Genomic DNA, 22,034 nt, shown 5'->3' with positions numbered 1-22,034 from the left:
ATGGACAAATTGTTAGAAAAATGCAATCTCCCAAAACTGAATCAGGAAGAATCAGAAAACCTGAATTAGCCAATAACAACTGATGAAATAGAAGCAGTCATCAAAATACTCCCAGCAAACAAAAGCCTGAGTCTGGACTGCTTCACTAACACCTATACTCCTCAAAACATTCCAGAAAATCCAAGAGGAAGGAACACTTCCAAACTCTTTTTATGAGGACAGCATTATCCTCATTCCAAAACCAGATAAAGACACTACAAATAAAGAGAATTACAGGCCAATATCCCTGATGAACATAAATGCTAAAATCCTCAACAAAATATTAGCAAATTGGAAAATACCAAAAATTAATATATTAAAAGCAATATATTAAAAGATCATATATCATAACCAAGTGGAATTCATCCCATGGGATTCATCCCAGGGATGCAAGGTTGGTACAATATTTGCAAGTCAATAAATGTGATACATCACATACACTGAAAGAGAAAAATCACATGATCATATAGACACAGAAAAAGCATTCAACAAAATCCAACACCCATTTGTGATAAAAGCTCTTAGCAATGTGAGAATAGAGGGAGCATATCTCAACATGATTCAGACCAGGTGCAGGTGGGGAGGTCACTCCCTGCTTTTCCAATAATAATAAATAAGCCTGTGATCTGAGCAGTACAGGAGGTTGGCCGGGAAACCGTCCATTGCTACCGTGGGGCCAGGCCTTTCTCATAGCCCTCCATCTTCATGTCATTGAGCCCTAGCTCCTCATTTTGATCAAACATGCACTTATAACGTCCCACCTTCATCTCCGGATCATCTTCAGGTGCATACACATTCTGCAAGTAGCTGTTTCCTGCTGGATCATTCATTATTAAGTGGGCCTTCATTTTACCCTCTATGATCTGGTCCAACTTCTGGCTAAACTCCTGCAGCTTGTCCATCTGGCCAGGATTGGAACTGTCACCCAGTGTGAAAGGGTTCTTGGTCACCAGGTCCGGGATGTCTTTCAGCAGCCCCTCCAGTGTGGTGAACTTGCCCCCGAAGACGGCCATTCCCAATTCAAATTCCAGTTCTGGGATTTCCACACTGCACGTCTCAGGTTTGAGAGGTCTCTGGTCATATCTGAGGGATCTGTGATATGGAAAGTGATCTACTGCTCCTCCAGACTTCACCTCATTGGTTGGGTCGGATGTCTGCAGTACTCGCAGTTGGTAGCCATGATGATAACCTCCTTAAAGGGGGGTTTGAACTAGCTTCATGTTGGTCTGAGCTGGGGCATTGCATTCCGGGCAGTTTGTGTTGAACGGCAGAACTTCGTTTCTGAGATCTTCCTCTTGTGGCTTCTCTTCTGGTGCCTCTGCCTGGAGCTCCAGCATCTCCTCCTGATGCGGAGTCCTGGTATAATATGTGATCACCAGGGCATCGTCTTTCTGGGGAGCGTGCGGGTTTTCCACGAAGCTGTCCCTGAGGGGTCATCAATGATCATGGTGAAAGGAGAGGCCACCTGCTTTAGCTCTTTCAGTTTGACAATGAACTCATCCAGTCTTTCAGCTACGGCTTCTTCGTTTGCCCTTCATGGGGGCTAATCCCGTCCAGGCCGGAGATAGCACGGCTGATCAATCCTTCAACAGTGGTCAAAGCTCCCTTCTGGCTGAAGGCGGGAATTTCAAAATCTCACTCTGGAATCCTTGTGGTGGCAGCCAGGCTTCACTACTTCTCGGTTCATGTCCTCCGCCGCCCTGACCATCTGAGTGTAGTGCACTCCCTGGCCCTGGATCCTGCCCAATGATTGGACCTCCGTGTTGTTCCAGCTGCAGTGCTCGCAGCAAAAGGAGCTGACCATCACTTCTCTGAAGAAGGGATCGTCGTGAGCAGCAGGCGCGTCACACCGTCACATAGCAGTTCATGCACAGCGACTCGATCTCCGTGGGCTGCTGGCCCTCATCCTCGGTGTGGATGGGCCGGAACAATGCGCTGGGGCCGAGGCGGGCGAGGGTGCGGCCAAAGCCCCCACTTTCGTGAGTTTTACCTCTAGGAGCCACCCCAGATTCTCATACCGAGGACAGGAGAAAAATCCCCTCCTGCTTCAGGCTGGGCGTGGGAAGTAGCCATCGTGAATACACCAGAGCATGTGTTCTAACAAGGCCTGCCCTCAGGAGAAATCATTCCATCAGATCCTGACCACCATGAGGGAGAGAAATGCCCATCCTGCTCCTTTATCTTTCTTGTACCACCTAAGGAGGGCTGAGGAGCATATGTGAAGGCCACAGTCCGGGCAACAGACTCACAAATATGGGGCATAATCAAATGCCCCATCCCTATATCTCATCACCACATCACTGAAGGTCCGTTTACTGCAGTTCCTTTTATCCAGCACATGTCTGGCTATCAAGAAAAAACTACAAGGCATTCCAAAAGACAAAAAGGAGTTTGCAGAGACAGAGCAAGCATCAGAACCAGACATGCAAGGACGCTGGAACTTAACACAACGGTCGTTAATATCCAGCTCTAATGGATAAAGTAGATAGCATGAAAAAACACATAGGCAATGTAAGCAGAGATGGGAATTCTAAGAGAGAATCAGAAATGAGTGCTAGAGATCAAAACACTGTAACAAAAATGAAGAGTGCTTTTGATGGGCTCATTTAGTAGACTGGACATGGCATCGAACAATCAGTGAGCCTGAGGACATGTCAACAGAAACTTCCAAAATGAAAGAGCAAAGAGAATTAAGACTGAAACACACACACACACACACACACACACACACACACACACACACACACACACATACACACACACACACACACACACACACACACACACACCCCAGAACAGAATACCCAAGGATGGGACAACTACAAAAGGTGACATATATGTGTAATTAATGGGAAGACCAGGAGGAGAAGCAAGACAGAAAGAACTAGAAGGACTATTTGAGGAAATAATGACTTAAGATTTCCCCCAAATTAATGTCAGACAACAAACTACAGATCCAGGAACCTCAGAGTACAACAAGCAGGATAAATGCCAAAACAAAAACAAAAAACTATACCTAGGCATATTTAAACTTCAAAAACTCAAAGATAAAGAAAAAAATCTCAGAAGAATCCAAAGGAGGGGGAAAAAATCACCTTATTTGCCTGTAGACATTAAAATGATAGTAAAGGAATATTATGAACAACTCTATGCTCACAAATTTGATAGTCTGCAGTGGTTGCCAACCAGTGGTCTGCAGACCACTGTGGTCCGTGAGGTCTGAAAGGTTGGTGACCGCTGGTCGTGAGGTCTGAAAGGTTGGTGACCGCTGGAGGAAATGGTCCAATTCCTTAAAGTATACAATCTGCCAAAACTCACATAAAAAGAAATAGACCATCTGAATAGGCCTATATCTGTTAATACATTGAATCAATAATTAATAACTCCCTCAAACAGAAAGCACCAGGTTAGGTGGGTTTGTTGGTGAATTTTACCAAACATGTAATGAAGAATTCATATTAATTCTTTATAATCTCTTCCAGAAGATAGAAGGAGAGGGAATTCTTCCAAACTCATTCTATGAGGCCAGCATGTCTCTAATTCAAAACTGACATTACAAGAAAAGGAAACTACAGACCATGGATACAAAAATGCTCAATAAAATATTAGCAAATCAACAATGTATAAAGTAATTACACACAACGACCTAGTAGGATTCATCCCAGGTATGCAAGGCAAGTTCGGCATTCAAAAATCAATCAATATAACCCATCATATCAACAAATTAAGGAAGAAAAATCACATGATGACATCAATGTATGCAGAAAAAGCATTTGACAAAATCCAACGCCTATGCATGATGAAAACTCCCAGCAAACTAGGAGCAGAGAGAACTTCCTCAACTTCATAAAGAAGTCTACAAAAAGTCTATGTCTAGCATCATACTTCTAAAAAAATTGTTTAAAGTATTACACAAGTCTTCTTTTTCCCCCATTGACCTCTCCCTGGCCGTCCCCACCCCCCAGCACATGCCCTCACCTTCCCCCTACCCCCATCTGTGTCCATTGGTTATGCTCATATGCATGCATACAAGTCCTTTGGTTGATCTCTTACCCCTCACTCCCCACCTTTCCTCACAGGTTGGACAGTCTGTTTAATGCTTCTATGACTTTGGTTCTATTTTTGTTCATCAGTTTATGTTGTTCATTATATTCCACAAATGACTGAGATCATGTGATATTTATCTTTCTCTGATTGGCTTATTTCGCTTAGCATAATGCTCTCCAGTTCCATCCATGCTGTTGCAAATGGTAAGAATTCCTTCTTTTTTATAGCAGCGTAGTATTCCATTGTGTAGATGTACCACAGTTTTCTAATCCACTCATCTGCTGATGAGCATTTAGGCTGTTTCCAAATCTTAGCTATTATAAATTGTGCTACTATGAACATAGGGGTGCATATGTTCTTTCTGATTGGTGTTTCTGTTTTCTTGGGATATATTCCTAGAAGTGGGATTACTGGGTCAAATGGAAGTTCCATTTTTAATTTTTAGAGGAAATGCCATAGTATTTTCTACAGTGGCTGCACCAGTCTGCATTCCCACCAGCAGTGTACGAGGGTTCCTTTTTCTCTGCATCCTCGCCAGCACTTGTCGTTTGTTGATGTGTTGATGATAGCCATTCTGACAGGTGTGAGATGGTACCTCATTGTCATTTTGATTTGCATCTCTCAGATGATTAGTGACTTTGAGCATGTTTTCATATGTCTCTTGGCCTTCTGCATGTCCTCTTTAGAAAAGTGTCTATTTAGGTCCTTTGCCCACTTTTTGATTGGATTGTTTATCTTCCTTTTGTTAAGTTGTCTGAGTTCCCTGTAAATGTTGGAGATTAAACCCTTATCAGAGATAACATTAGCAAATATGTTCTCCCATGCAGTGGGCTGTCTTGTTGTTTTGCTGATGGTTTATTTTGCTGTGCAAAAGCTTTTTATTTTGATGTAGTCCCACTTGTTTAATTTCTCCTTAGTTTCCATTGCCCTAGGAGCTGTATTGGTAAAGATATTGCTATGACAAATGTCTGCTATTTTGCTGCCTATAGCTTCTTCTAAGATTTTTATGGTTTCCCATCTTAATTTAAGTCCTTTAATCCATTTTGAGCTTATTTTTGTGTATGGTGTAAGTTGGTGGTCTAATTTCATTTTTTTTTTGCAAGTATCTGTCCAATTTTCCCAACACCATTTATTGAAGAGGCTGTCTTGACTCCATTGTATGCTCTTGCCTCCTTTGTCAAATATTAATTGAGCATTGTGGCTTGGGTTGATTTTTGGGTTCTCTGTTCTGTTCCATTGGTCTATATGTCTGTTCTTGTGCCAGTACCAGGCAGTTTTGAGAACAGTGGCTTTGTAATACAGCTTGATATCTGGTATTGTGATCTCTCCAACTTTGTTCTTCTTTCTCAGGATTGCTGCAGCTATTCGGGGTCATTTTTCATTCCAGATGAATTTTTGGAGAGTTTGTTCTAGGTCTTTGAAATATGCCATTGGTATTTTAATGGGGAGTGCATTGAATCTACAGATTAGCATCATACTTAATGTTGAGAAACCGGAAGCTTCCCACTAAGATAAGGAACAAGGCCAGGATGTTCCTTTTCACCATCCCTCCCTTTTTTTCCCCATTTTATTTTTGTAAATTTTATTGTTTAAGGTATTACCAATAGTAGTACATATGTCTCCTTTTTCCCCCCACTGACCTCCCCTCAGCCTCCCCTACCCCCCGGCACTTGCCCTCATTCACCATCCCTTTTAACATTGCACTGAAAGTCTTAGCTAATGCAATAAGACAAGAAAAGGAAATAAAAAGTACATGGATTGGAAACGAAATAATACAACTGTCTTTGCTTGCAGATGACATGATTGTCTACATACAAAATCTGAAAAAAAATGAATAAAAAAACTGCTGTAACTAGCAAGTGATCATAGCAAGTTTGTAGGGCGCAGTGTTAATATACAAAGTCAATAGCCTTTCTATGAATATATGGAATTAGAAATTAAAAATACAACATCATTTACACTAGCACCTCAAAATAAAATATGCAGAACTCTAACAAAATATGTACAAGAGCTATACCAGGAAAACTACAAAACTATGATGAAAGAAATCAAAGAAGAACTAAATAAATAGAAATTCTATATTTATGGATAGAAAGACTCGATATTATCTATTTTTCTCAACTTGACCTATAGACTGAATGCAATCCCCATCAAAATCCCAGGAAGTTTTCCTGTGGATACCAACAAACTGATTCTAAAGTTTATATGAAGAGGCAAAAGAACCAGATAGGCAACTCAATATTGAATGAGAAGAACAGAGTTGGAGAACTGACACTATGCAGAGCTATAGTAAGACAGTGTGGTACTGGTGAAAGCATAGACAAATAGATCAATGAACAGAATAGAAAGCCCAGAAATAGACCCGCATAAATACAGTCAACTGATCTTTGACAAAGTGGCAAAGGCAATACAATGGAGTAAAGATAGTCTTTTCAAGAAATGGTGCTAAAACAACTGGACATCCACATGTGAATGAATGAATGAATGAATGAATGAATCCCTTGCTGATTTGGCTCAGTGGATAGAGTGTCAGCCTGTAGACTGCAGGGTCATGGTTTTGATTCTGGTCAAGGGTGTGTACCTCAGTTGCAGGCTCGATTCCCAGTCCTGGTCGGGGCACATGCAGGAGGCACCCAATGGATGTGTCTCTCTCACATAGATGTTTCTCTCTCAGTGTCTCTCCCCTTCCCTTCCACTGTCTCTAAAAATCAATGAAAAATATCCTCAGGTGAGGATTAACAACAAAAATAAATAAATAAATAAATAAATAATCTAGACACAGCCCTTACAGTGTACAGCCTTCACAAAAATTAACTCAAAATGGATCATAGGCCTAAATGTAAAACACAGAACTATTAAACTCTAGTGTGGTAATGACTTTTTAGATAGAACACTAAAGGCACAAACTGGACTAAATTAAAATTTAAATGTTCTGCACTCTTAAAGATACTGTCAAAAGAATGAGAAGACAAGCCACAGACTGGGATAAAATATTTGCAAATGACACATCAGAGAAAGACTGTTATCCCAAGGACTGAATGGATAAATAAATTGTGCTACATTTATACGATGAAATATTATTCAGTTCTAAAAAGAAATTGGCTGTTGAGCCATGAAAAGACATGGAGGAACCTTAATGCATATTAATAAGTGAAAGAAGCCAATCTGAAAAGGCCACATATCGTATTCCAACTGTATGACATTCTGGAAAAGGCAAAACTATGGAGACAGTGGAAGAATCAGTGGTTGCCAGGGGTTGGGGGCAAAGAGGATGAACTGGCGGAGCACAGAGGATTCTCAGGGTAGTGAAACGACCCTGTGTGATACTGTAGTGGTGGATACATTTGTCTCAAACCCATAGGATGTACAACATCAAGAGTGGGCCTAAGGTACACTATGGACTTTGGGTGATAACGATGTGTCAGTGTGGGCTCACCTATTACAGATGAAACTCTTCGGTGTGGAATGGTGATGGTGGTAGATGCTTCTTGTATGTGGGGACAGGAAGTACATGGGAAGTCTCTGTACCTTCCGTTCAATTTTGCTGTGAACTTAAAATGGCTCTTAAAAAAAAAAAAATAAGTGTACTTAAAAAATGGAGGGAAGGAAAGGATGGAGGTAAAGGAAGGATGTCCAAGCCCAGCGGGCAGACTCCATTAGGTCTCAAGACCTGAGGAGAATCCCCTGTGGTTCAAGGCCTTATCTTCTGCCCCGATGACTCCACTCTTGGAATCACTCCATTTTCTTGAAGGGTAGAACATGTTCGTAGCTCAGTAGCGCTATTCGCCTATTTCCTGCCTGTAGACTGTTGGCAGTCCAGCCGCCGCCCTTTTTCACTTTGTCCCTTTCAGTCTAAACATGAGTTTTCTGCTGATATAACATTCTCAAATACCTTGTCTGTCTCCGTGTTGGTCACGGGGATGCGCACCATCAGAGAGGAGGCTCCTCCACAGATCTGTCCTGGGCGAGCCCGTCCCAATCCCGGCTTCTGCCGAGATGGTTGAGCGCGACCACAAGTCACACGCTTAATCTCTCCCGCCACATTGTTGGCTTTCTGTGCAATGCACACTTTCCCAAACACAACCTCCTAATTTGAGCATCTTTTGCAAGCTGGCCATACTGAGGATTTCCCCCATCAGGTGCTGGTTCACTTTTGCTTGACAATTTCTTCCTCAATGTATCTCTTTCCTCTCACATTGTACTAAACACAACAAGGAGAAATCAGGCTGCATTTTCAACGTTTTGCTTAGAAATCTTCTCAGGCTTATTATTTACAAGTTCTGCTTTTCACTTTTCACCCAAGCTCTCTCCACTTTATAACCAGTTCCCTCCAGTCTGCAGTGCCGTGTCCCTCCCTCCCTCCCTCCCTCCCTCCCTTCTGCGCACTCACTGGCAGTGTGGCCAATGTCCGTATTTCTACCAACAGCCTATTCAAGCCAGTCCAGGCCTTTTCCACCCTCTGTCTCAAAAATTTCAAGCCATTACCGAATTCCAAAGCACTTGCACATTTTCAGGTATTTGCTGCATCCAGGTGACAGGATTTGTATTTGTTTCCTCGGGCTGCTGTAAGAGTTTCACAGACTGGGAGGCTTGAAAAAACAGAAATTGATTCCCTCACAGTTCTGGAGGCTGGAATTCTGAAATGAGGGAGGGTGTTGGCCGGGCTGCGTCCTCATCTGGCCCTCATCTGGCCTGGTCTGGGCTCTTCCGAGCTCGTCCTGGTTGTTGGCAGGTTTCAGCTCCTGTGGCAGTGGGATCCAGATCCCCGTTTCCTGTCGGCCTTCAGCTGGGCTGCACTGAGCTCCCAGAGGTCACACACATTCCTCAGCCCGCGGCCCCTCTGTCTTCACACCACAGCAGCAGCAACATCCTTCTCACGCTGTGGCTCCTGGACTTCCTTCTGCAATCAGCCAGGGAAAACTGATTTTAAAGGGCCCTGCTATCGGGTCAGGCCCGCCGGGGGGGCGGTGGGGGGGATGCTCTTCAGCCCGCTGATCAGGGACCCTGACTCCATCTGCAGAAGCTGATGGCAGCCCCTAATTAGCGTTTGATTGGGTAACTGGGAGAAGCTGTGTGTGCACCAGACAGGAATGTCAGGGCCTCTGAGGATCTGCTCCTCTCTGTTCCACCCCAGGACAGCCGGGGTCCACCCTCACTCCTCCCTTACCCACAGGGAGTGGATGCTTGGGCCTCAGAAAGTTACATCCTGCCTCTGAACATCCATTTCTGCATCTGCAGTACGGGGATCCTGAAGACCCAGCGTCACAACCAGGCAGAACCCCTGGCCCAGGCTGCACCGCCTCCGCTATCAGCTGTGTCCTCCGGTGTCTCCAGGAACTGGGGAACAGTGAGGCCGCTCCTGTCCCAGGAGTCCCTTAGTTCTGTGGTCCTGGGAGACCCCTTCCTCTCTCGCATGCGTTTGAAGAGACCGAAGGAACAGATGAAGCCCATGGTGAGGGCTGTAGCCATGGGGACGAGACCATCCTTGCTTTCCGCCTGGTGGGGGAGGTGACTGTGGGTTAGAGGGGGGCGGGCAGGCAGGAAGGAGAAGGCCCAGAGCGGGGTCCTGGGGAGAGGAGGGTGGACGGTCCAAGGCCCCTTCTGCAATCAGCTGTCCTGTGGAAGACCTCACGCCTGGCCTGGCTCTGACCTGGCTCTTATTTCAGAAAGAGGGCCGGGCACTCGGCATTTGTGTGGCCAAAGTCACAGTGTGCTGGACGCGACTAAATGGCAGACTCTCATCAAAAGCAGATGTTTATCTCCAGATGCCATCCCATTGAGTGCATAGCCTGAACAAATAAACAAATTACTCTGCAATTTCAGAAGAAAGCATTCCTGTCAGGATTGGCTTTCTGTGAATTTCAAAGGAGAAGGTTCCAAAACAGAAATCTGCTTAGATTGGAAACGATACCCCCTTCAACTCAATTATTTCCTTATGCTCAGAGTCTGATAGAATGAGGTGCCGGCGGAGGCCCTGCTGCCTACATGGTGCTGAAAAGACTCGGATAAATTCTGTGCAGCAGGACGTGTTTCACGCATTCGCTTGCCCAGCACACTCACCTGCAAGTGTGAGCACGCCTGTACCCTGCTCTCCGACCAGCCCCCAGGAGGTAAGAGCCAGCTGATGACCGCAGTGGGGCAGAGGGACGGAGTGGCATGCCCCAGGGATTTGGACCCGGGCAGAGGGAGGGCATCCAGGCAGAGGCGGTAGGGGACAGAGGGCAGGGCAGAGCTTGGTGCTATCTCACTGCAGCTGGCACCCAGAGTGTGTGGAAGGTGGAGGGGTGGGTGCTGAGCCATCTCTATGAGGCAGGTCTTCAGTAAGCATGGGCGGGGGGTGGGGAGAGCGAAGGGCCCACACCTTCCAAGTGCCAGGCCTCGGCAGGGAGACCGGGTGGAGCCCCGACGAATGAGCTGGAAACGGTAACTTAGGAGCTGGCAGTGGCACCTGCCCACACTGTAGGGCCCTCCACAAGCACGTCTGCATACAGGCTGCCCACACCGGGGAGGGCACCAGCCAACCCCGGGAGGCTCCCAGCCCCTTGCTGAGGGTGCCAGCTTCTGGCCAGATGTATGGCCTGCTTGATCCCTAACCTCCGCCTCCTCGGGCTTTGGCCACCAGGATTTGCCCAGGACACTAACCAGGAGCCCTGCCCAGGGCTGGCCTTTTCCCTCCTGACGCCAGAGCTGTGTTTGGTTAGGGGACACATGCCTGGCACGGTCCACAGGGACAGTGGGGACAGCGGTGTGAGGGGACAGAGGGAGGGCCAGCCTGGTTCCCTGGCGAAGGGGCCAGTGGGAGAATGTTCTGAACTTTCCCAAGCCGGTGCATCTTTTCCCTGGTGACGCCCTCGCCCAGAGCTGAGGGAGAAGCTGCGGGAGGGATACGAGGAGAGACCCTTGGTTTACCCCCCATCGCCTACGGACAGGAGGGAGGCTGAGCCCCAGGCCCCACCGCACCCCTGCGGAGGCGAGAGCGGCAAACAGGGGCTCGGAGCAGCAGGTGCTGAGCCGGCCCTCTGGGCAGCGCAGACCTGCTCAGCAGGGCAGGCCTTTCTCCTCAACTCCAGTCCTGTATTTCTGGGTCATCACTGAAAGAGGCCAGACAAGTTTCAAAGAGCTGAAGCAAGTCTAAATTAAAAAGGAGGAAAAGTCACTGATACAGAACCTTCGAATGATGAGGCTCTGCTATGATTAACGACTACATCATGGACTAATTAACGGTTTGTGCTCGGTTCCTCTCACAAAGGACCATGCTGGCTTACAGTGAAACATCTGTGCAACACTGCAAACTGGAATCGGGCTTAGCGAGCGCTCACCCTCTTGTTGAGGAGACAGACCGGGAAAGTGGGCAGAGACACCTGTGTGTGTGTGTGTGTGTGTGGGGGGGGGGGGGGTTCTCTCCAGATCCCTGGGTGGAGGCCACATGTGTGGAGAGCGGCTACAGTGTTTGGACAGGTTCAAGCCTTGGACTGATGAGAGGGCACAGTCCTCTCATGGCCACGTGCAAGTCCCAGCTTGGAGGGCAGGGCCCTCCCAGCACAATTATAGCCAACAGCTGTAGTTGTGAGCTTGAACCTATGGTCCGAACACGTGGCCCACGTGCCTGAGTGATATAGGCTGCAAGTAAACAAAGCTTGATCAGGTGCATGTAATTGAGTAGGACCCAAACCCATGAGAATGTTGTAAACATCTTGACCACGCCCTTCCTTTGCCTCGTGGCATCTGCTATAAAATAAAGACATGGCTTGTAGTCCGTGGCGCTGTCTCTCCATCAGAGAAGCAGTGTCCCACCCAGACCCAGCTTTCATTCTCTTGTCTGTCTTTTCTCAATCCTTCACCGCCCCCTCTCAGGGTCACTGAACCTGGCTGAGCTGGTGTGGCACATAAGGCGCCCTGGGGCTGAGTATGCCATGGCCGTGCCGGCTCACCACAACATGATCGGGCGTGTGATGGCCCCGGAGTGACGTGAGCCGATGCAGTGGTCCCAGGGAAGCAGGCTCTCTCCAGGAGCCTCATCCCCCTGGGCTGCCAGGACCGATCTTCGAGGGGGCGGGCGGGTCAGGACAAGGGCCCCACACTCTTGCCCTAGAACTTGCCAGTTGCCTCTGTAATCCGCAAATGTTGGAACTGAACATCTACGTAGATTAGGGAGGACTCCAGGGCCTTGTAAGTGCTGGTGCTACTGGCTGGCTTTTATTTTTTTGTAGGTAGAAATGCAAACAGCCGTGTTAAGCCTGGTTTTCCTTCTCTCTTCCTTCTGAGCTTCTGGATCAGCATAATGAAAATGTGTCCTGATATTGCAAGGCAAGTTTAAAAAACACACCATTGAACTTACTGTCTGGCCATGGAAATAAACTGCTGAGACTGATGAAGGCGTGACCTCCTCCCTGCCACCTCCGTGAATGGGACAGTGTCAACACACAGTGCCGAATGCATCGATGGACTGATCTGAAATCTAGATCTCCTCTCTGGGGTTGCTCTTTGCCTGCAATGTTTATCTGATTGAAGAGTTGACAACCGAACACCAATTTCTGTAGGAATAGCAGGCTCTGACGAAGCATTTTAAGTAGTAACTGCAGACACAGCCTGCCTCGGGAGCTGACGTCCGGGTGAATGCTCCAAACTATGTCAGGGGATATATTGTGTGAGAGGAAAGAGGGGGGAATTAATGCTGGAAAGCAGTTTACTTCCCCAGTTCGATTTAATCGGAAGAAAAGGCAGGTTGTTTTCAGACAGGGTCAGCATGTGCCAGCCTGGAAGCCTGCACTCCGGGAGCCGTCGGAAGCTTCCGGACGCACCTGTCCTGGGAGCCATGCTCCCTTGGGCTGGTCAGTTTCATGCCTTCCTGTGACGGCAGGTTCATTTGTAATGTTGTGCAATGTTTCTGTCTCCTCAGCATTTGACACACTTCTTTCCCATGGCACCGGGCCCCCGAGGAGGAGGCCACCCTGAGGAGGCATGCCTCCCATCGCAGAGCTCCTGGGACGGTGCCCACCCACTAGAACCAGCACGGGAGAGTCGTCTGGGACTTCCCCACCGCCCACCAACTCAGATGTAATTATGTAGTTATTTATTTGGGTGTGTGTACAGAGGCATGCACACACACAGGGACACACACATGCAGACAGACTCGGGCACATACAACACACATGGAGACACACAGACATGAGGGTCTGCAGACCCACATGAAGACAGGCAGACACATGAAAACTTGAGACACGTGGAAACTCACAGACCCACCCGGAAGGGAACACAAAGACGCACAGAAGAATGGAGGCCCACATGAAAACAGGCAGACTCGTGGAGACAGGCAGCCACGTGCAGATAGGCACACACAACATATACTCCGTGCGCCGTGTTCTGAAAGATCTTAGAACAACTCCTAAAGGACACAGAATTCCTCTGAACGTAGATTAGTCACAAGAAAGCAAATGGGAGAAAGGACAGTGATGCCACATAGAGCTGGGAATGAAAGCACACGGAGACACCGTGATGACAATGTGGTGACAGCCGGGGTTCCTGCATCAGTCCTCATGTACCTGAGCTGATGGGCATGACTGCTCCACATGTCACAGGTGAAGACCTGCAGGCCCGGGAGCCTGTTCTGCATCTTTTGATGCTGTCCCCGGGTGAAGCACGGAATCTTCTGCAGGAACTGCTCTCAGCGATGTCAATGACCAGCACTGGGCATACCCGGCACACGTTGGTGCCTCTGAGCGACAGGACAGGCCTTCCACCGAGGCTGCTGTGCTGTACTCTGCTCCCACAGACGTGTCCGCGTCCTCCATGCTCCAGATGACTGCTGTGGCTTTGGCATTGAAAAGGGCCATGGCTGGGTCGTGAGGGGCTGTCTTCTCAGGGCTGAGTGTTGTTTGGGGATCAGAGAGGGTATTCTGAGGAGAGGCCGCAGACAGGTTTGGACACACCCTTATGTCACCATTTCTCTGCCCTTTGTTGAGACAGAGGTAAGGTGGGCGTCCAAAGATGGTTACAGTTGTGCAGCCATATGGCCACAAGCATTTCCCTCTCTCTCCAGGCCCTTCCCATCTTTAGCCATCTGGGTGGGAGGGAGCAGCCTGTGTGGGAGGGAGCAGCCTGTGTGGGAGGGAACAGCCTGGTGAGAGAGAGCAACCTGGGTGGGAGGGAGCATCCTGGGAGAGAGGGAGCAACCTGGGTGAGAAGGAGCAGCTGGGTGAGGTGAGCAGCCATGTGAGAGGGAGCCACCCCAGATGTCTATAGAGCATTGATGAAGCTGAGACTTGCTGGGAGGGCCTTTTTCTAGAGGACATGCTGGAGCTGGCTGGGTAGAGGTGGCAGCGAGGCCAGGCCTGGAGAGGGAGGGAAGTGCTTGTGGCCATGTGGCTACACAGCTGGAACCATCTCTTGGCCGCCCACTCTTTCTCAGTCCCAACAAAAGGCAGGAGGCCACTGTGAATCCCGTTCCTCTTGGTGAAATGTAGACTCAGGCCCCTAGATTCTGAGGGGCACTGTGGGCCCCACAGGGTGGAATGGCAGGGGAGCGTTTCGGGCCATTGATGGACCCTAGAATGTACTTTAGAGAATATGTGTGGCCTCACCAGAGGAGACTGACATGCTGCTTCCAGGAAGGGTGGAGCCGCCCCCCTGCACCCCCTGTACCTCTTGGGGGGGAGCGACCATGAGGACCATCTGAGGTCACTCACAAGAGGGCCAAGAGTCGACAGTCAGCCCTCCTTGGGTTGCCAGGTCCTGGGCCCAGGGACATGATTTGTTCTGAGCAGTCAGGCCTTGGATTGCTGGGGCGGGGGGGGGGGGGGGGGGGGGGGGCGGGTTTCCTCCTTCTTAGATGATTCCTGAGCTGCCCAGGCCTGACACCCCATCATTCCCTTTAACCTGCCTCTTGCTCTTGGAACAGTTCCCATCCCCCACCCCAGGCTGGCTGTGCTCTCTCTGCGCAGGGATCAGCCTCCCAAACGGAGGAGTAAGTGCTGTGTGAGGGAATAACAATCTCCCACTGTACAGGCAGGAGAGAGGCCTGAACGGGACGGGGCAGCCATGGGCTGGGGCCTCCCAGGCTCCCCCAGCATCTGGCTTCTCTGCCCAGGTAGGTATGCAGCCCCTGCTTGCCCATCGTGTTACTCCCAGGCCCGGCCCTCCCTCCCTGGACTCCCTACCCCAAGTACTAGAAACCCACCAGTCCCCCTGCCTCTACCCTAAAGAGACTCCCTCCCAGGCAGGGGCCCTGGCTGCTACCCGCTCCTGCTGTCCATGCTTGGGCCAGACCCCAGCCCACCTGGTCAGTTCCTCCTTTCAGGCTCCTCCACAGAGCCACCCCGCTGCGTGGCCCCGGGGTCCCCTCCTTCAGAAGGAATGGAAAGAGGCGGGCGAGTGCCCTGGCTTTCACCCAGTGTTGCTGCTTCTGGCTCTGCATTGTGGCTTGAAAGTCTCCCAAAGTGGTAAATGGTGGGGTCCGCAAAGTAGGTGATTTCAAACCCCCTCAAGCATCAAGCGCAGGAGCAGCCAGGATCTTTGCTTCCTTCCTTCTGTGGGGTGAGCCCATCTCAGTGCTGAGAGTGTGGGCTTCCTGAGGCCAAGCTTCTCACGCTTTTCTCCCAGCCCACGCACCAGCTCAAGGACAGTGCCCATCTAAAAGCATGTGGATATCTGTGTGTATTCTGAACCCTGGTGGCTAACTTGGCTAAAAACCAACAAAACAAAACAAAGCTTGTAGACCTGTGAACATGGTTTCTGCCACCTGAGCCAGCCCTTATAAAGGAGTTCCTGAAATCCTATCTCAACCAATAGGACTGAAGCTTTCTCCACCCAACCAGAGCAGCTCTATTCTGACCAATCAAGACAGTGTCCCTTTGGACCAATCAAACTGCAAGGATTTGGAGTCCTCATTTGCATGAAAAAGGACCAATCAGGGGCCATGGGCGGGGATTTCTGTCCATATAAGCCAGCTCCCCTTGGGTTGGGAGAGCACACTTTCCTTTTCCGCTGGAGGGGGGAGGCTGTGTGTCCCTGGTGAGCTGAAGCACCTGAGGTGTCTCTTGGGAGCAAACCAGTGCAGCACAAAGCAGCCCAGCATGGAGAAGAGCACGAGGAGAGCTGTGGCACAGCTGAGCTGTATTGCTGGAGAGGAGCCTGGCCCCAGACCTGTTCGACAGCTTTGCTGCATCCCGATTGAGCTCTTCCACAGCCCTGCTGTCTCCACAGCCTTCCTGTATTCACAGCCACGCCATATCACAAGTAAGCTGTTTTGCGCTAAATAATTTCCTTTCTCACCACACCCCAAATTAAGGATTCCTGTTGATGTTGAATTAGCACCAACAACCACCAGTGTTGGTCTCTGTGCATGGACCTAAATGTGTGTGTGTGCATAGATCTATGTGTGCAAGTCTCTGCGTGTGTGCATGGACATATGTGTGTTTCTCTGTGTGTGTATGTGTGTGTGCATGGACACACACACACATAGGAGTCTGCAGATGAATGTGTTTCAACCCACTTGCATAGCTTCTTGGAGATCAGGGTGTATGGTACTTGCCAGGGCAGGCCCTGCCCCCCAGTGCTGGGACCTGCAGCCTTTCCTAAAACCTGCTAGGATGTCTGAGACCCTTTAATACATATATTGGCCTCTAAAAATTCAAAGAAAGCTGCTAAATTGAAATTTCCGATTTCCAAAGCAAACTTAGAAAACTCCTTTAAAAAATATTTTCTCATGTAAAAAAATGCACTAAATGAGAGGGGTGCAAAGCATCCTCATACTGTGCTTCAATGTGAGGGGTGTGCCTAGCAGGAGGGTGTCCTAGACCCCACAGAGCCCTAGTGTGCATCTGCAGGCCAGAGGTGCTTTCTGTGTATCACCCTCTCCGAAGGCTGGCTAAGGAAGGAGCCTGCGCAGGAGTCCCGGGTCACTGAAGGGAGGCTGGAGAGTGTGCCCCCCCCCCCCCCCCGCTTCCCCGCCCACTCCCTGAGGGCCTGTGGGGCTCTGATCCTTTACCACTTCATCTGGGCTGGGAGGTACACGCAGACTCCTGGGCCCAGAACCCCGGAGAACCCAGGGATCTGAATTTGTGGCCTGACGAATACCTTTTTCTACACCCTAAAGCTTGTAGATCTGTGAACACCTTTTTCCAAAAGAGACCATACCTGCTACTAAGCCCCTTCCCCTGAAAAGGGACAGAAGTGTTCCTTTTCCCACAAGACCCACACACCCAGGAAGTGGCCACCTGTCATGGCTGTCTAGGCTCTGGCGGAGGGCTCTGTGGCTGGGGTCAGGGCACCGCAGGCAGGACTCACCTGTGGCAGGGTCTTGAAGGAGTGGCCCATGGCTCTCAGAGAAGGGTTGCTTGGGGTGCTGGCCACTGTGGACACCTCTGAGGCTCCCCTGAGGGGTTGCTAGAGCCACTGAGATGGGTATCACTGAGCTTGCAGGGCAAGCTGGACTGACATGGGTGGCTGATGGCACTGGGCCCGGGCACCCAGCCCACAAGGGCTGCCAAAGCCTCAGCCCCACCTTCAGGCCAAGTGGGAAGACAATGTCCCAGGCAGGCTTTGCAGCTCGTCCCCCCCGCCCCCATGGCTATCTGCCCTGGATAGGGATGGCCTGGTCCTGTCTGACTCTTCACCAGCCTCTTGCCCTCCCCAGGGTCAAGGTAGGGGTCAGGGATGCAAAGGTGTGAGTGAGGCTGGAGGTGGCTTGGGGGAAGGCCAGGGTTCACGCTGGGTGGGCTGTCAGCAGTCTCTGAAAAGACACCACTGATGGTCCCCTTGCTGCTACAGGACAGAGTGAAATTCACAGAACAGGAAATTAACCATGTTTAAGTGAACAATTCAGGAGTATTTGGCACGTTCACAGTGTTAGGAAGCCATCACCTCTGTCTAGTTCCAGAATATTTTTATTACCCGAAATTAAGCCCCGTATCTAATAAGCAGTTTCTCCCCATTCCCCTTCCCTGGTCCCCAGCACCACCAACCTGCTTTCTGTGTCTATGGATTTGTCTACTCTGGACATCTATATATATAAAAGCCTAAGTGACCTTTATGACTGAACGACTGGTCGCTGTGATGTGCACTGACCACGAGGGGGCAGACGCTCAACACAGGAGCTGCACCCTGGTGGTCAGTGTGTTCCCACAGCCAACTTCTCTCGGACCCTGCTCCCCATTGCCTGACCCGGCCCTGATGGGCCCCGATCGGGGGTGGGGCTGGCCAGCCAACTTCCTGCAGCCTCTCCACACCAGCTCACCTCAATCGCTGGCCAGGCCGAGGGACTTCACCCATGCAGAAATTCGTGCACAGAGCCTCTGGTTTTATATAAATGGGATCACACAAAACGTGGCCTTTTGGGTCTGGCTTGTGTCACTGAGCACAATATTTTCAGGGTTCATCCATATTGAAGCCTGTGTCAGGGCTTCGCTCCTTTTTATGGCTGTATGATATTCTGTGTGGTAACCTGAAAATAAAAGGCCTTTCAGAAAAAGGCAACAGCCCTGGCCGGTTTGGCTCAGTGGTTAGAGCATCAGCCCTTGGACTGAAGGGCTGTGGTTTCTATTCCTGGTCAAGGGCATGTACCTCGGTTGTGGGTTCAATCCCCAGCCCCAGTTGGGCTCGTGTAGGAGGCAACCAATTGATGTCTCTCTCTCACGTTGATATTTCTCTCTCTCTCTCTCTCTCTCTCTCTCTCTCTCTCTCTCTCTCTCTCTCTCTGTGAGTGTGTCCCTCTTTCCCTCTCTCCCCTCCCTCCCTTCCACTCTGTCTGAAAATCAAAGGGAAAAATATCCTTGGATGAGGATTTTTTAAAAATGCAACACATTTATTGAAATCATGAGTAAATATATGAGACACAGAAGCCCAGAGAGTGTCCTGATGAGGAGACAAAGGCAAGGGGTATTTATGAGAAGAAGGGGAACAATGACCTCAGTGGAAGGAAGGCATTGGTATTGGTGCAGATAAACCAACATAGTGCCGCTAATTTCAAACAATGTTTTTAATTTCCAGTAAGCGGCCATCAGTCCAGTAGTCATAATGTCTGCTTCCTCACCATCCTTGCAAACAGTTCTTTGGGACACAATGTTCCTTAGGCCCAGTCCAATGGTTATGCTGCCCTGTCTTAACATCCCGCAGATTGGAAGCCTAAGACTTGAGAGGCAGTTCCTCTGGGATGGCAGCTCTGACTCCATTTGTAAGTTTTCTTTGACACGAGTTAATCTGTTCACCGTTGGTGGACACGGGGCTGTTTTTCCCTTTTGGCAATTGTGAATAATGCTGCTGTCGGCTTGCGTATGTGTGTTGACTTGAGTCCGTTTTCAGTTCTACAAACTCCATTCCCTAGGAGTAAGATTGCTGGATTACATGGTAATTCTATGTTTAATTTGCTTAGAAATCATCATTCCATTTTCCATAATGAATGTACTACTTTGTATTCTCACCTGCATGACTCCTGGATTCCAATTTCCGTACTTACTGACACCTGTTATTTTCAGTGTGTGTGTGTGTGTGTGGTTATTTTGTTAGTTGTATGTTTTATTCTAGCCATCTCAACAGGTGCGATGTGATACTGTATTGTGGCTTTGATTTGCACATCCCCATTGACTGACTGGTAATGAGGGGCATCTTTTGTGTGCTTGCTGGCTGTTTGTGTGTCTGCTTGACATGTCTGTTGAAGTCCTTTGCCCATTTTAACTGGGTTGTTTGTCTTTTTCTTGTTGAATTGTAAATAATTCTTTATATCTTGTGCATACTAGACTCTTTTCAGATATATGACATAAATATTTTCTTACATTTTGTACAGTGTCTTTTCACTTGCTTAATAATGGCCTCTGATTTACAAAAGTGCTTAATGTTGATGAATATCAGCAAATCTATTTTTCATTTATTGCTTGTGTTTTGGTGTCATATCTAAGAATTCATTGCCAAACCCTAGGCCATGAAGACTTGCCCTTCTAAACATTTTATAGTTTTAACTCTCTGATCCGTTTTGGCTGATTTGGGTGTTGATGTGTGGCCATCCTCTGCATGTGGCTATCCAGCTGTCCCAGCACCATTTGTTGATGAGACGATTCTTTCCCCCTGAATGGACTTGGCAATCCTGGCGAAATCCATTGACCATAGTTGCCTGGTGTGTTTTTGGACTCCCGGTTCCATCTTATTGCTCCTATGTCTGTCCCCATGCCAGGACCTGCCCCTGCATTTGAGCCACCACTGCTCCCTCATTCTCGCCAGAGCCCCCATTTTCCCAGGTATCTGAGTCCCAGGCCCCTCCCAAGCTGTATCTCTGATTCACTATTCCAGCCTGGGCCTCAGTCTCTCCATCTGCAGGATGGGGGGGGGGAGGGGGGGCGGAGCATGTTACCCATACTTCACTCTAAGGCCACTCCAGTAGCAGCCTGCAGGTGTTAGCATTGGCCCTTCTCCACCAGTGTTACCTGTGTCCATCCTGGAGGCGACCCCACTCATGGGGAGACCTGATCATCTTCCTGCCCTCCCTCTGTCACCATGCAAAACCGAGATGAACCTTTCCTGAGGTGGGCTGGACATGGGCTCCTGCTCCATCCTCCTGACCCAGAGTGTTGGTCCAGCATCCCTCATCCAGGGACTGTCCTGACCAGGAGTGTGGCCCCGTCAAGCTCTGGGGCCGTCGGGCAGCCCAGTTGCCAGCATACAGCATCCTCCCAGCCAGAATGTGCAGGTGTGAAGGTCTTGCTCCAACACCTGCCCCCTGGGCTCACATCCCAGCGCAACTGCTTCTGTGCCCTGACTCTGGGCCAGTAGCCACCTGCCCTTGTAGTGGGGGGTGACCTAGTGCTGTGAGGGACTGAGCTTGTCTTTCCTGCTCCCACCTGAGTGTGAAGCCCTGAAGCCTCAGGATGACAGCAGTCAGGGTGAGTCATGTCCACCCAGCTGGGCAGGCATTTGCTGGAGGGGTGTGTGTGTCTGGAGCACTCGTGCCCTCAAGATGACCACTGCCCCAGGCTTCACCTGCGGGCTGGATGCTGCACAGAGGAAATTCATGTGAGCTGGACCCTGAGTGCTGACGATAAGCTGACCAGGCAGGGGCACAGCTGAAACTCAAAGTCCAAAGAAGGAAAGGGAGTGAAGGTGGGTCTAGCTGGTGTGGCCCGAGCAGCTGTGCGTATGAGTGCCGTGAATGTCACTGCATGTGTGCACGCGTGCCAGCGCATGTGCATGTGTGTGCCTGCATGTGTCCAATGGTGGGGAAAAAGTGTAATGGCCACCATAACAAGAAGGTATTTTCAGACAAACGAACAAAGCAGGCAACTCCATGAGTATGATGGGATTTATTACAGGATCATCTACTCACGGGGAGAATGGGTCAGACTGGGCAATGACCCAGCAGTTCTGCGTGGATTAGCTCAGCTCACAGACCCCTGTTACTGTACCTTTTTTTTTTTTTTTTTTTTTAATAGCACAACTCGGGCACTGACAGGAAAACACAAAGAATGCGGTAACGCGAGGGTCATTCCCCCTGGTGGTCTGTGGTAAGTGATTGTTTATAATCAATACTATCACCACTTTGATGTTTATGTTGGTTGTCATGCCATTCTGGCTGTTGCTAACAAAATATCCATGGCTGCACTGAAAGGAACACAGACAGTCATCAAATAGAACGCTTTGATATACTCATCGATGACAGTGAGGTTGGTCAGAGGTCACAGCATGAAACTGACACATGAAGTCTGGGACACAAAGATGGAGTTGGCTTTGTCCCCATCTACTTCTATACAGCATGAGTACCAGTGTGCACACATGCATACGTACAAGTGCATGTATGCCAGGGCTCATATGTGATTGCATGTCTGTAAGTGCATGGTTGCATGTGTGCATGTGTGAGTGTGTATGTTCAGCATGCCTGCCTGTGTGTCTGGTGTGGACTGATGCCTTGGATGGCTGACAGAGGGTAGGGGTCTGGCAGGTGTGACCCTCGAGGTGTCTGTCCTGCA

The 22,034-nt window shown here is 49.2% G+C and overlaps 1 pseudogene across 1 annotated transcript in view; it reads right to left on the bottom strand.

Annotated features, from left to right (window-relative positions):
* Positions 1-704: 704 nt before the first annotated feature.
* LOC307100240 (zinc finger protein ZPR1-like) overlaps positions 705-22,034 on the bottom strand; it is a 36,152-nt pseudogene continuing 14,822 nt past the window's right edge. Inside the window, exon 2 of the transcript in view lies at positions 705-2,031. The product of the transcript in view is annotated as a zinc finger protein ZPR1-like (transcript). The remainder of the gene's footprint in view (positions 2,032-22,034) is intronic.

This window comes from Cnephaeus nilssonii (genome assembly GCF_951640355.1).
Source record: "Cnephaeus nilssonii genome assembly, chromosome: 5".
Lineage (NCBI taxonomy): Eukaryota > Metazoa > Chordata > Mammalia > Chiroptera > Vespertilionidae > Cnephaeus > Cnephaeus nilssonii.
This window is presented reverse-complemented; position numbering and strand designations above follow the sequence as displayed.